Source organism: Dromiciops gliroides, chromosome 2 (assembly GCF_019393635.1).
Source record: "Dromiciops gliroides isolate mDroGli1 chromosome 2, mDroGli1.pri, whole genome shotgun sequence".
NCBI lineage: Eukaryota > Metazoa > Chordata > Mammalia > Microbiotheria > Microbiotheriidae > Dromiciops > Dromiciops gliroides.
The window spans coordinates 603,839,700-603,855,148 of NC_057862.1; the positions used below are offsets into that span (position 1 = coordinate 603,839,700).

General features: G+C 43.4%; 1 protein-coding gene across 1 annotated transcript in view; it reads left to right on the forward strand.

Moving 5' to 3' along the window:
• The window catches only part of KCNK12 (potassium two pore domain channel subfamily K member 12), a 109,782-nt gene that overhangs the window by 62,906 nt on the left and 31,427 nt on the right, over positions 1–15,449 (forward strand). The gene's annotated exons all lie outside the window — the stretch shown is intronic.

A 15,449-nucleotide genomic window follows, 5' to 3' on the forward strand; every position in this document is an offset into this window, starting at 1 on the left:
CCTGGGCTGCTTTCTGCTATAGAAGCATGGAGAGTATTCCCCAGCCATAGGGCCACCAGCAGGGACTCCACCGTGTCGCTGCTAGACATAGCATTTCTCCTAAACCCCAAAATGTATGGTGCAGTTTCTCATGGCTCTGAATTAATTCCCCAGAATTTACAATTTGGACCCAAAATAGCAATTTCTTTGTGTTTCTCTGAAATGACAGTTACAGTTATGTCAGGTTGGGGGTGAGGAGAGCCATATGTTACAAATATGTGTATATGTGTGTATATAGATATGTGCATATTATGTATGTATGTATACAGTACAGCTATGATACACACAATATGATGCTATAATCTTATGCAATGAGATGAAACATATCAATAATTCAAAAACTATTGCTCCCCCCAATTCTGAATTTGCACCAAATAAGGAGAATTGTTTTACCCTTTTCTCAACCTAGATGCAATTCCATTAGCAGTCTCTTGCTACAAGTGGGCCAAGTGCCCACTCTGAGGAAGAACCCCAGGTTCTAGAAATACTGCTCCAGGGGGAGGCAGGAGAAAAATAAAGAGAGACATAAGGGGGCAGAGGAAGTCAAAGTAGAGGGAAAATTCAGGGTGTGGTCAGCCACTCCAACCCCACCCACCACCCTAAACCAGCATAGCCCCAGAAAAATATAACACCGCAGGAAAACGGTCCTCCAGAACACCTGGTTCAACCACTTGATTTTACATTCAAGTTGCCAAGAATAGCTCTGAGGTTGCCCCCCCACTTCTGTCATGAGGGATGCCCACTGCTCTTGGTGATGCTTTTCCGTATTACCTGAGAATTTCTAACTCTCCCATAGAAAGACTAAGTTGACATTTCAAATCTTTTTTTCATCCTGATATAGTTTAGAAACAATGAGTCTTGTGGATACCCCAAGCTGCCCTCTGCTCTGCTCAACCTCTCCCTTCCTCACCAAGCTCAACAGTCAAAGCTCCATTAGCTATGCTAATAGAGGGGAACCATAGCAAAGAAGCAATAGATAATCTAAAAGTCATTCTCATTTGCTTTTGGAAAGTGTAATATTATTTGGAGAAGGAGGAGCATGAGAATTTCCTTTTTCATTCTCATTTAATCAAGCTCATGTTAAAATTAATTTGCATTCCTTACCTATATAAATCAGCTAAGCATGGGCAATTGTGGTCTAGGAACCAATATGAATTGGAAAGAGAAGAGACCAGCCTGGCATTAAAATTTCACTTTGGAGTATCCAAAGGTAGAGGTGATGGTATACACTGTCTCTCCTGGCTCTCTTACCCTTCATACAAACTGGTTCACTCACCAACAGGGAGACAAAGAGATGAAGATCTAATGGCAAAGATCACCCTGTTCACTGTGAGAGCAAAGTGGCCTTGACTGGGGAAACAGAGCCACTTTCCATTCCTATTGCTCTTCTTTAGGATAAGAGGCCTGGGTTAAGTGTATTTGGTGAGGGCAGCTAGGTGGTGAAGTAGATAAAGCATCAGCCCTGGATTCAGGAGGACCTGAGTTCAAATTTGACAAGTCACTTAACCCTCATTGCCCCACAAAAAAGAACACACACACACACAGTGTATTTGGTCAGAGAATTGGAAGGGGCCTCTGAGATCATCAAGTTCGACCTTACTTTTTCAGATGAGGAAGCTGAGGCTCAGAGAGAGTAATGGACACATGCCTGACCTATCCCTAGAGACAGCTTCTGGTCTGGATTAAAGCACCAGGAAATCACAAAGGGATGTGGTTTGTGGGATCATAGATTTAGAGCAAGTCTTCTTTACTGATTAGGAAAATGAATCGAAGAGAGATTAAGTGATTTGGCCACTGTCACACAGGGACAGAGCCAAGATTCAAATATGGATCCTCTAACTCCAAATATACTCACTGTTTTCACTGCACCATACTGCTGGGAAATTTCTCTAAAAGTTAAGTAAGCATCTGTATCTGGTGTGTGTGTGTCTGTGTGTGTGTGTCTGTGTGTGTGTGCGCGCGCACGCGTGTGCGTGCGTGCATGTGCGCATGTGTGTATGTGTGTGTGGTATCTATATATAGATACACCACACACATACACACACACGTTTTATGTATAACCACGAGGAAGTACCCACGATGGTAAAATCACAGATATATCCAAGTACATAGATATATATACATACATATGCATATTATATAAAAAGATTGAATGATGAATTTCCTTTCTCCCTCTTGCATACTGAGCCAGATCCTAGCAAGAAAGAGAGAACAATCTAAGGAGACAGTAACTTGGTTCAGTCACTGGAAAGGGAAGGGGGGCGGTGAGGAAGAGAATCCCTATGGGAGTAGAACCAGAGCCTTGAAGATTGAGGGACCTTAGAGGTCATCTGGTCTAACCTCATCAAAGTGACTTGCCCCATGGTGCCACAGAAAGTGAGAAAAGGCAATATGGCACACAGGATAGGGTGCTGGGTTTGGAGTCAGGAAGACTTGAGTTTGAATTCCACCTCTGGCACTTACTACCATTTCCCCTCTCTGAGATTCCTATTCCTCTCCTGTAGGATACCTGAAGTACTTACCTCACAGGGTTGTTGTGAGGCTCAAAGTAATGTTCAGGACCCCCCTACACCAATGAAAAACACACAATGTAAAACAATTGGTGCACTTTAAAGTGAGCTATCAATGTCACTATTAGTAGTAGGAGTAACTTGCAGCACTGGGGTTTGAACTCACTCCTTCATACTCCAAATCCAGCATTATATGTTCTGTATCTATTGAGATGGATGTTAGGGCGCAAACTGTGATGTGGGGGCCATGCCAGATAGTGTGTTAACCAAAATGAGGGAGGAGCATCTTCCAAAGGATCCAGAAGCTATTGACCTTGAATTGTGAAGGTAAAGTTCTGAGATAGAACCTTCTGAGGGCTAACATTTTAAGGGTTGCTGTCCTGAGTGCTGAAGTTCAGGGTGTGTTGGCATTGCCACAGGCTAAGACTAATTCCCAAAATACCTGCCTCTTCTTATGTCTCCCACCTCAGTTAGGTGGCGGGACTAAGGTTACCTCTTGAGAATCTTCCAGAAGGATTCCCTGTTACTTTATCACTTCCATCACCTGTTATTAAACTACTCAACTGGTATCTTATTATAGGCTTTCTTACCTTCAAAAGGTCAGTCTTCCCAAGATGTCCAGTGCACTTTATTCCCCCAAGTGATTTTTAGAATGGCAAATACAAAAAGAATCAATGGGAGATTAAAATTATGTATCAAAGTAGGAGAAAAAAATACCCTGCTCCTTCAAGTGATGACCATGATTGACACCCAAAGAAGCTCCCAGAAAGATAGACAGAAACAGACAAAGGAAGAGAAGATGGACACACGTGAACCCAGAGAGAGAGAGAGAGATATCTCCCCAGGGTCAAACCAACTGACATAATCTAAAAATAAAGTTTATCCCTTTAAAAGAGCAAAAGATTGCTAGGCATCCAATTAGAGATGTCACCCAGGCAACATGAAATAATGTCAGGAATTTTCTGAGAAATTTGGAGCAGTGACTATATAGAGCTCATTGCCACATATAGACTTTGCCTGATAAGGCAAAATAGCCATTCTTCTAAAACAAGCGAGTCCATAAAGCACCCTGAAACCAGGAAGGAGGCTTAGTCATACATGATCAAGGTGGAAAAATAGACTCAAGGAGGACCACCATAGTCAACCCCATTTCTCCATTTGCCTACAGACAAGACTACATTTGATCCCATCCCAGGAGGAGGAGAACTGATCTTATCGCCAGGAAAAGAGAGCCCCAGATATATACCTCAGCAAACCTATTTCCAGCTGTCAGGAAATACTCCCTAAAGTCAAACCCAGATCCCCCAGATTTCACAGGAACCTTAGCACAATTTTTGCTTCTTGCCATCTGCACCAGCTTCCCCATGACCTGAGCTGAGCTGGTGAAGGGAACGTATCTCATCTCAGGGCACTGCACCTCAGAACCTAGGAGGTTTCAGCTAAAAAATCATGGAACTCCATGCCAGCAACAGCTTCCAAAGAACCTCTGTCTCTAAGAACATAGCATGATTAAAGTTGGCTTATTAGTTCAGACTTGACACCCTAATTGCTGTTTCATTTGTCACTCTGATCCCTGAGGGAGTGTACCAAGAACACGGGAGCTGTTTGGGAAACACTGAACCTGGAGGCCTGGCTGAGTCTCTTTCCATCTCCCTCCACTTCCTCCTCCAATGACCAGGTCCCTCAGCCCCTCTGCCCACAAACTCCATGAGTCCAGTGCCTGCTCTTTGCCCTTGTCCTACTGCTGTGCCAGCTGCCTTGCCCAGGGCAGTGTGAGCAGAGACACTACAAGACTTTCCCAGACTGACAGAGAATTCAGAGGGAGAGGGGTCCATACTGGTAAAAGGATGATGACTCATTCCTCGCTCTTTCAAAGTCCCACGCAAGCACCTTCCCCCTTCCTATCCTCCAACTTCAGTACTTAGTCCTCCCAACCTTAGGAGAGATAGCAAGGTATTTAAAACAGCTGTCAGCCGCACCTTGTCTGGGAAGAATCTTGGGCTGCCAATTTTAGAAGCTCTCAGTTCTTTTGAAGTCAAATTTAGCCCATGGCTAGGGCCCATTAGCCATTGTCTTGGGGGGCAGGGCTGGGATAACAGTCCATTCCAGCTGGGCTGTTCCAGTGGGCTCTTCTCTCTTTGCCCAGATCTGAGCTCACCCCTCAGACCTAAGAGCTTATGCTTTCAGGCTCTAAGTTTCTAAGTGGCCACAGCTTAGAGGGAAGAGGAAATCCAGCTGGGAGTGAAGGGGAGGAACGAGCAATTATCGGCTCCCCTCTAGACTCACCAAAGGCTTCCACACCTCTCTCCTCAAGTTATGGAGCTGGATAGGAAGCTTCACCTAATCCTCAGAGAGGGGGTATCATCTGAGCACCCCAGCCCTCTGAGTTATGCAGAAAGCTGATGGGAACCGCATCCTGCCCCCATCCTCCAATACAGAGGGTTAAACAGAACTAATGCCTGAGAACCCATCGAGGAAGATGGCCAAACACAATAGGGCATGTGTGCACGTGTATATGGAACTCCACCACTGTCCACTTGCCCAGGAAGAATCAAGGTTTAGGCGAGGCAGGGAGAAAGCATCACCAATCTCACCTCTTCAGCTACCTAGGCATCCCCCAGAACCAAGGAAGGCAGAAACCTGGTCTGGAAATGTGCTTCCTTCTTTGCCAAGACAATAAACATTTTATACAATGTCAATCATCAAAAAGAAACCCCCGGAATGTCTTCCCACTGAGTCTCCCCAAGTCTTACAATCCTGAGAGATGCACTGGGGTCAATCTCATGGCCCTGGTTTAATTTGGAGTCCTCCCCCTCAGAGCAGAATCTGTCTGGGAACCCGAGGCAGTCAGGCATGAGGGCACGCTGCAGAAGCAATATAAACCCCTGCTCAGTTCCATCTTACTGTAACTTTCTACCTTCAAAAAGCACAAGCACCAATCTGGACACCTGGGAAACATTCAGACAAACCGCTGCTTTCTGCAGCTCAGGACTGCCGGAGAAGAGCTGCTGGAGGGGAGGGGGGGCATGTTCTTTGTTTCTCTGTTATTGTTGTTTTAGAAGCTGCCTCCCCCTGCTGGTAACTTCCTGCCTGCAGGGATGGAGGCTGGGGAGGAGGAAGAGGAGGAGGAGGTGGAGGAGAAAAAGGAGGAGGAAGAAGAAGAGGAGGAGGAAGTGGTATTTGCTTCCACTAAAGAATGGTTTAACTTTCTGGAGTGTACCGAAGGGAATAAAACTCCCGGCACCAGCCTGGCAAACAGGTATATAGCCATCTGTATATTTTTGGAGAAGTGATAGGAATTATGCATTACACTGGCCTATCTCCTTTCTCCCCACCCCACCCCTCCCCATGCAAAAAAAAAAAAAAAAGGCTAACCCCCTTGCTTTATGAACTCTTTTTGTATGCAATGTGTACACTTTAGAAGGGGATTGAAGCATGTCTAGCCCAACTGTGAACGGGCTTTCTTAAATGATACATTTATTTTTCTGAGTAGCACTCCAAAGGGATGATCAGATTAATGATGAATAAAAGCAACCTGACAAAATTTAAGCCGTCTTCAGTCCCGTTTTTCAGAGTCTTGCATTGTCTCACCTCACTACCAGCTTCTTCCTCTACAGGTTTCCCTAGATCTAGATTCTAGAATACAGACTTCCCTTCCCCCAAAGGGTTCTTGAATATATTACAGAGGGTCTATGAACTTGGATGAGCTGAGGGGGAAGATTTACATCTTTATTCTGTTTCCTATGTAATCCTATGTATTTTATTGTATGTATTTAACAACATTATTGTGAGCACACATAGGAATCCAGGACACACAAAAAGGTTAAGAACCTACTAAGAACCCCTCCTTTAACTGAGATTGGGGATACTGAAAAGAACCTCAACCAAAACCTTCCCCAGGCTGGGCTAAAGTCAGCCCGAGGGCACTGAAGGGTGGTGGTGAGGGGTAATAACTGAAGGGTGGTGAGATTGGAGAGGAAAAGAAGTGTTATGTTTTAACTGTAAAAGTTCTGTTTAGGGGCAGCTGGGTGGCGCAGTGGATAGAGCACCGGCCCTGGAGTCAGGAGGACCTGAGTTCAAATTCGGCCTCAGACACTTAACACTTACTAGCTGTGTGACCCTAGGCAAGTCACTTAATCCCAATTGCCTCACTAAAAAAAAAAAAAAAAAGTTCTGTTTAATGACAAAACCAGAAGTATTCATGGACTTCTCCCAACCCCAAGTCACAGTCATAATGGGGTGTTGCCCTAATGCCAACCTGTCTTCTTGAGTTGCCACATTTTCCAGAAACACTTGACCCAGAGTATGCAGAAGGCACCGAATGTGTCCAAGGGCAAACCATTTGGTCACGAGAAATAGTTATTAGAAAGCAAGAAACTATGGGATGGTTTTAATTGGTTGTTGTACCTTGCTATTGGTCACTGGATGTAACCTCCCCCTTCCATTTGCAACAAGTTTCTAGGTTCATAGATTGATACATGGAAAGCATCTTTAAGGTCTCCCAATCCAATACCTCACTTTAGAAGTGATGAGGTCACGTGGCCCATGGTCCCAAAGATGGCAGAGTCTGGATTTGAATGCAAGCCTCCTGATTCCAAATACAACATCTTTTTCACTGCACCACTCTACAGAAGATCAGAGGGTCTACACTGTCCGCTCCTTCCATGAAAAGACCAGCAGTCACTGGTGGTCTATCCCTTACATCTAAATCCTCAGACAGCTGCCTAATGTTTTCCTTTTCAACTCCTAGATAAGTGTGAGAGAAGTCACCGGGGAAGGAGATTTTCAGTCCAAGCTTCCCCAAATGAGTCAGCATTCCTAAGTTTGCCTTGTTAAGACTGTGACCCTGGTTGGGAGATGTATTCCATGAAAGACTTCTGTTTTTGCCATTAAACAGAACTTTTAAAGTTAAAAAATACATGCAAATTCCAGAACAAAACAACAACAAACCAAGCGCCTACCATACATTTAAGGAGTATTTCAAGGCCCATTTTTTAAAAAATAATTTTTCGTGTTGTCGAGTACTTTTGTGATAAGGTGCTGTTTCACTATTGTATTGAATTCTTCTAATCGAAAAAATCTGGAAACTTTTGATGAATTGCATCATGGGGTGGTGGAAAGAACCCTTACAGTTCAGGATTTATTTATTACCCACTGTTTGTGACCACCAGAAAGTCACTGATCCTCTCTGAATCTCAGTTTTCTCATCTGCAAAATGGTGGTAGTGGGATCTCCCCCTCACCTATAACACTGGAGTGGTGTGAAGATAAAAATGAGATAATGTACACTCAATTGTGTTAAAATATGCACCACCCTTTGAAAACCTTAAAGCGAACCTTAAATGCCGGCTATTATTATACTTTGAAATATACAATGCCTTTCTATATGACACTATTTTAAAAATTACAATAACAGGTAAAAAAATTACAATAACAGGTAAAAAAATTACAATAACAGGTAAAATAGCCCCGATTAATTCTGAGAAAGGACATTTCTGCGGCACCAAAGAAAGATGGTAAGATGGTTATTCCAGCCCACGATTCCATTACAAATCCCTTTCTTTTCAGCAGCACCTTAATCACCATCCTCAACAGTGCAGACTCCACAGAGACATGCTTCCTCCCACCTACCACTTCTTCCTTCCCTCCTTTAGTCTTCCAGTTCTGAAAATTGCCAGGATAATGGAGAGGGAGCGATGTGTCCTCACAAAGCAACAGCTTTCAAACCAAGGAGTTTGGGCAGCCACCCCCTACTCCCTATCTCTCTCACACACACACACACACACACACACACACATACACCAGCTCCAACCAACTAGATCATTGTCACACACATCTCCTTGCCCACTTCACCACCCACCATGTTTCTGTTTCTTTGTGCAAACTGGTTATCTACAATGACTACTGGTTATCTTTTCCATGCTGGCTGGAAATTGGGAGGTGTCCCAGGCCTGGGGTTCTGGTCCTTCTGCCACTAACCTTTAGTGTCTATGCAACCTCAGATCAACTACAAACTCTCTAGGTCTCTTAGTTGCCTTCTCTGTAAATTGGGGAATAATACACAAACAAACATAGAAGTAATAATAGCATTTATCTGACACATTAATATTTGCATGTATTATCTCATTTAATTCTCACAACAACCCTGTAAGGTAGGTACTATTAATATACCCATTTAAAAAAAATTTTTTTTGTTTTTGTTTTTTTGTGGGGCAATGAGGGTTAAGTGACTTGCCCAGGGTCACACAGCTAGTGTCAAGTGTCTGAGGCTGGATTTGAACTCAGGTCCTCCTGAATCGAAGGCCAGTGTTTTATCCACTGCACCACCTAGCTGCCCCCAATATACCCATTTTTATGGAAAAGGAAACAGACGTTAAGTTAGGTGACTTGCTTTTTTTTGGGGGGGGGGTTGGGTTTTGTTTGTTTTTTGCAGGGCCATGGGGGTTAAGTGACTTGCCCAGGGTCACACAGCTAGTAAGTGTAAAGTGTCCGAGGCCAGATTTGAACTCAGGTACTCCTGAATCCAGGGCCGGTGCTTTATCCATTGTGCCACCTAGCTGCCCCCTGTTAAGTGACTTGCTATGGGTTCACGTAGCTAATGAAGCTAATTAATTAATTGTCTGAGGCAAGATTTAAACTCACGTCTTTCTGACTCCAAGACCAGCACTCTGTCGAAGTTTCCAAACTTCTTAAACTGTGGGTCACAAAATATCTGGCAGCAAATGTTTGATTTGTAAATCTATTTTATATATCTGTAAACCTGGGGTCATGTAAAAATTTCTCAGATGAAAAGGGGTCTCAAGTGGAAAAAGTTGAAGAAACCCCAGGCTGGGCCATCTTAGCTAGCTGATGTTTTATTTGCTTGAAGTTGTCAGAGAAATGGAGCAAATGCTCTCTTAAGGTCCCTTGCAAGCAATAAAATCTGTGGCTCCTCTAGCTTTCTGAAATCCACACCACATCACTAATCTTTCAAAACAAACTGCCAAGCACCACTAGCTCCACCCGTCACATTTTTGGCCCCTCCAAGCTTTGGTTTTCTAGATCACCAAGCTTTTCTAGATTCACCAAGAACAAAGAATAGGCTAGAAATACTCTATTCCCTTTTTATACACACGCACAAGTGCTCCAGCACACACACGCATGCACACAATCTCCAGGAACCTGGAATATCCCCCAAACAGAAGGCTCTCTGGTTTGTTTTGCCACATTCTTCCAAGAAACAAAGGAAAGTCAAAGTTAACTGCCAGCCTGTCACAGTGCTGCTTGGGGACTGAGTCAGCCTCTGGTGATTTAGAAACCTCCCAGGGGAGAGAACACAGCTTTATAAACAGAGTATGTGGCTATAAGCTGATGCTGAAGAACATTCTATCTGAGGGAATAAATAAGAACAGATGATAAAAACTGATGTGGCTGTTCTTGACGAAGATACTGAAGCACTTTGCCATTTCCTTTTCCAGTCCATTTTACAGCTGAGGAAACTAAGACAAACAAGGTTAGATGACTTGCCCAGGGTCACACAGCTAGTAAATGTCTGAGGCCAGATTTGAAGTCAGGTCCTCCTGACTCCAGGCCCAGCACTCTATCCACTGTACCACCTAAAGATAATAATAATTCATACTTAAACAGAGATTTAATTCTTACTAATAAGTATTTTCTTCAAATCAATTCAATAAGCATCTTCTATATGCAAGGGGATACAAAGATTCAATGAAATGATCAAAGGATCGCAAAATTGGAAGTCACATAGTCCTATGTTTTTTCTTTTTGTTTTTTGTGGGGCAGTGGGGGTTAAGTGACTTGCCCAGGGTCACACAGCTAGTGAGTGTCAAGTGTCTGAGGCCAGATTTGAACTCAGGTGCTCCTGAATCCAGGGCCGGTGCTTTATCTACTGCGCCACCTAGCTGCCCCTCCTATCTCTTTTTATAGAAAAGGAAACTGAGGCCCAGCAGAGTTAAGAGACTTGCCCAAGGTCAGACATATAAGTATCAGAGTCAGGATTTGAACCCAGGTCCTTTGACACCCAATCCAGTGTTCTTCCCACTATATCATACTGCTTCCCTGACCTCAGGGAGTTTACAACCTTTTAAAGGGGTGCACCATGTACACAGGACAAGAGACACTGATTTCATGGTGATCAGGAACTCCCGGACGAGAAGCTCCCTTTACCAATATAGGTTGGTACCATCTCTGCAACTGATTGTTTTAGAGAGTTGCCTGTTGCCTGGAGAATTGAATGACCCACACAGCCAGTATGTGCCAGGTAGGGAAGCGGGGGAGGGGAAAAGAATGTATTAAGTACCTACTATGTGCTAGGCACCATGTTAAACTCTTTACAAATATTATATCATTTGATCCTCACAACAAGCCTAGGAGGTGGGTGCTATTATCACCCCATAATACAACTCAGGAGATTGAAGTAAACAGAGGTTAAGTGGCTTGCCCAGGACTACACAGCCAGTGAGTGTCTGGGGCTGAATTTGAACTTGAGTCTTCCAGGTCCCCCACTTCCTAAAGGCCTTTAGGAAGCTGTAGGAACCACAGGAGGGGAGGCAGGAGCTCTGGGATTCAGGGAGCTGAGTGTCTTTTCCTCTTTGGAGCAGTCAGAGAGAACAGTTAGCAAGCCAGTTTGACCTGAAGGGAAACATGCTAACAACAGACAGGAAAGGAAAATTCCGCAGGAATTCCAGCTATCTCCAAAACATAAGTAGTGCAAGCATTCTCATCATCCTGATTCTAAATACGGGGAAGCTGAGACTCAGATACTTGTCCAGACTCACCTTGTATTGGAGCTGGGATCGAAAGCCATGCCTCATCTAGGGTAATCAAAACAGCCAGAGTGGGGCAGCTAGGTGGCACAGTAGATAAAGCGCATGCCCTGGATTCAGAAGGACCTGAGTTCAAATCTGGCCTCAGACACTTCACACTTACTAGCTGTGTGACCCTGGGCAAGTCACTTAACCCCCATTGCCCCAAAGCCAAAAAACAAACAAACAAACAAAAACCAGCCAGAGATGGGAGAGACAATCAGAACAAGCTACAGGTCAGACCCTCAGAACCAGGTGTGTACAAAACTGGGACAAATGAGGAGAAATCAGATGCATTTACCTCCGGGGAGCTTCCTTCTAGAGCACCTGGACAGAGACCAGGGATGTTACAAGCTTCAAATGAGATAATGGATGTAAAACACTTTGCAAGCCTTAAAGTTTGCAAATGCTAGTTATCTTTCCTATTATTAGCCTCCCATCACCAGACGTCCAGTCTGATGATGACATCAGTCATTCCCTGAAACCTTCTACGGCATTCATGCTGGGCTCCAGTGGTGTTTATAGAGCAATACAGAGGTGTGATGGTAAATATTTAATTACCAGGCTGGGGGATGGGGGAAATGGGGGAATGTATGCACATACCCTTTTAAATTTCGTTTGCATCATTGTTGTTGTTTAATTGTGTCCCACTCTTCCTGACCCTATTTGGAGTTTTCTTGGTAAAGATACTGGAGTGGTTTGCCATTTCCTTCTCCAGCTCATTTTACAGTTAAAGAAACAGAGGCAAACAGGGTTAAATGACTTGCCCAAGATCACACAGTCACATTTGAACTCAGGTCCTATCAACTGCACAGCTAACACTCTGTCCACTGTGCCACCTAGATGCCCCCACTTGCATTATTAACACTTACTTAAACCTAGATAAAACATTAAATCAAGACTTGATCTATAATAATTGCTCCATTCTGCATTGTAAATGTTCACACTGTAATTTCATACATTGGGTTCTCTATGCTGGTTAGAGCTGGCTCCACAATACCCAGTCTCAAAACTAGGACTACCTTCTCTCAAATTTCATTTGTGAACCTGAGCAAGTTATTTAAACTCAGGACTTTAAGCAATTAAGATAATAAGTTGCAGAGAAACTACCAACCTACCTTGATAAAGGAAATTTGTACACTTGGGAGTTCCTATGAACTCAGTTCCTATCCCTAACTTCCTTCTAAGGCTGAGTGGGAACATGCTCACCTTGCTACCTTCTGCCTCTTAGAGGAAGTGGCCTGACAGAATTTGGGTACCCTACAGGTTTCATAGCTTGGACAACTTTCCATAGCCATCACCCAGGGGAACAGGGGCTTCTCTCCCCATGCCTGTGCCCCCGTCTTTTTCCTCTCTTCCATTTCTGCAGTGATTACTGCAGCCTACCACATTATTAGTGCATTATTTAAAGTATACAAACTACTACCCGGCAGGGCTATCTCAGGGTACTAATTTTTATACACAGGGGCACTGGCTCAGGTCAGTTATTCAGGCCAGTTTGTTATGGGATCAAAGAGAGTTCAGGCTTTTCTAGTCATTGCTAAGTCCCTTTACTAACTGATTAATTCCAGCTCAAGGACTTGGCTAATTCTTTCCATTCCAGTGTTCCCTAGGGATCTAATTTAGAAACATCCCTGGATGCTGCTTACAAAGTTTCCCAGCAGTAACTCCTACCTTTCTGGAGTAGCCAGCCCTCACAGTCAGCTCCCTTGAGGAGTTGGCCCCCTGTCTTAAAACTTCTCAACTGGCTGTCCCATCTAGCACCACAACCAATATTAATCATTCCTACTTTCTTACCTCTATCTTTTTGTCTTAACTTTTATTAATATCTTGGTTTACATTACCTTCATTTCCAAATACATTGCTCCCAGTGAACCAACCCTTGTAACAAATGAAGGGGGGATGATGGGGGCATGAGGAGGGAAAAGCAATTCAGCAATTCTGGCCAACATTTCAACCAAGTCTATCCTGCCATAGTCCTTCACCTCTGCAGAATCAATGAATTAATAAGCATTTATTAAGTGCCTACCAAGTGCCAATCACTGAGCTAAGTGCTAGGGAGACAAATAGAAGCAAAAGACAATCCCTGCCCCTCAAGGACCTTATAATGGGACAACATGCAAATAAATATGTGTGTGTGTGTGTGTGTGCGTGTATTATATATATATATATATATATCCAGCTATATCCAGAATAAATGGGAAATAATTAACAGAATGAAGAATTGAGGAGCATCTAGGTGGCACAGTGGATAAAGTGCTGGGCCTGGAATCAGGAAGACTCATCTTCCTAAGTTCAAATCTGACCTCAGACACTTACTAGCTGTGTGACCCTGGGCAAGTGACTTCACCCTGTTTGCCTCAGTTTTCTTATCTGTAAAATGACCTGGAAGAGGAAATGGCAAACCACTCCAGTATTTTTTGCCAAGAAAACCCCAAATGGAGTCATGAAGAGTCCGACACAATTGAGCAAGAAAGATTTTAGTTGAAACTTAAAGGAATCCAGGGAGGACAAAGGAGGAAGAGCATTACAGGCATGGAAGACAGCCAGGGAGAATGCCTGAAGCTGAGAGATAGCGTACCATAGAAGGGAAGGATATGCATTTTCTCATCTCTTCTCACAGGTCATGATTGGTCCTTATAATATCACAGAATTCAGTTTCACTTTTTAATTATTTAAATTTGTATAGTTATTGTGTATGTTAATTTCCTACTTTACATTACATATCTTCTCATGCTTCACTAAATTTTTCATAATTTCTTACAGCACAATCTTCTTCCGTTGGATTCTTTGTAGTTGCCAATTCTTCATGACGCAGGAATAGCTCATTACTTTGACTTATCATACTTTATACTGTAGCTTACTCAACCTCTTCTCAAAACTTTCAATGGCTCCCCAGTCTTTTCTTAACAGGATAAAGTTAAAATTTCTTCACTTGACGCCAGGGGCCCTTTGCAATTTGGCCTAACCTATCTTTCTGATTCTAGGTCCCACTATCTTCTACTCCACCCTTCTGCCCCAGGCAGGCTGATTAGTCCCTGTACCTTTAATCTGCCCCTTAAACAACCTCCCTGCTTTTACTCACAGAGTCTCCTGCTCAGAGTGTCTTCGCTACTCCTCTCCAGGTGTTTAAATCTCGAATTTCCTTCTATATCAGTGATGATATCACATTTAGTTTGATGGATCACTCAGAGCCCCTAATTTTGAACAATTGGGCCTTTTACTTTGACATATTTCAATTAGAAGTGGATAGAATGCCAGGCCTGGCATCAGAAAGACTCATCTTCTTGAGTTAAAATATGGCTGTGTGAGTTGGGCAAGTTGCTCCACCCTGTTTGCCTCAGTTTCCTCATCTGTAAAAGGACCTGGAGAAGGAAATGACAAACCACTCCAATATCTCTGCCAAGAAAACCCCATATGGGGTCACAAAGAGTCAGACACAACTGAAATGACTGAACAAAACAAATTCCAATGGCTCCAAATAGAAATATTTCCCAAGACACTTAAAATCAGTTCAGGAAGTTAAAAGTCACCTGCAAGGCAGTTCTCTGGGGTCTCTGGAGTCCTGGCCAAAATCCTAAAAATTTATTTTATATTCTTCTTCTCCAAATCCCCCACCCCCCACCACCACCACAAGCTGAGTCCCAGATCAAGCTATCTAAGGACAGAGTAAACCAGACCTAAGTCTGTCCCACAACTTCCTTGCTCACAACAATTGTAGTTGGAGTTGTGGGAGTGTGGGCTATTGATCACTTTAATTCCCACTCCAAAACCAAGTTGAAGTCTCACCTCTTCCAGGAAGCCTTCCACAACCATCCCAGCCTACAGTGCTCTCACCTCTAAACTTCTACAGACCATGTAGCTCTTCCATTCATTTGACAATGAAATAACAGTTCAATTTCACAAACTTTACCATAGATTTAATTTGTCAAATTCCCATTGCTTCTAAATTGAGATGTATGCAAGCGTTTGGATGCTGCTGTTTTGAGTTTTGTTGTATCTGTCCCCAGCGCCTAGCACATAGTAGGAACTTAATAAATGCTTGTTGATTGATTAATTCTGAGCTGCTTTGTATTTTTAGTTATCTTTGTATGGAC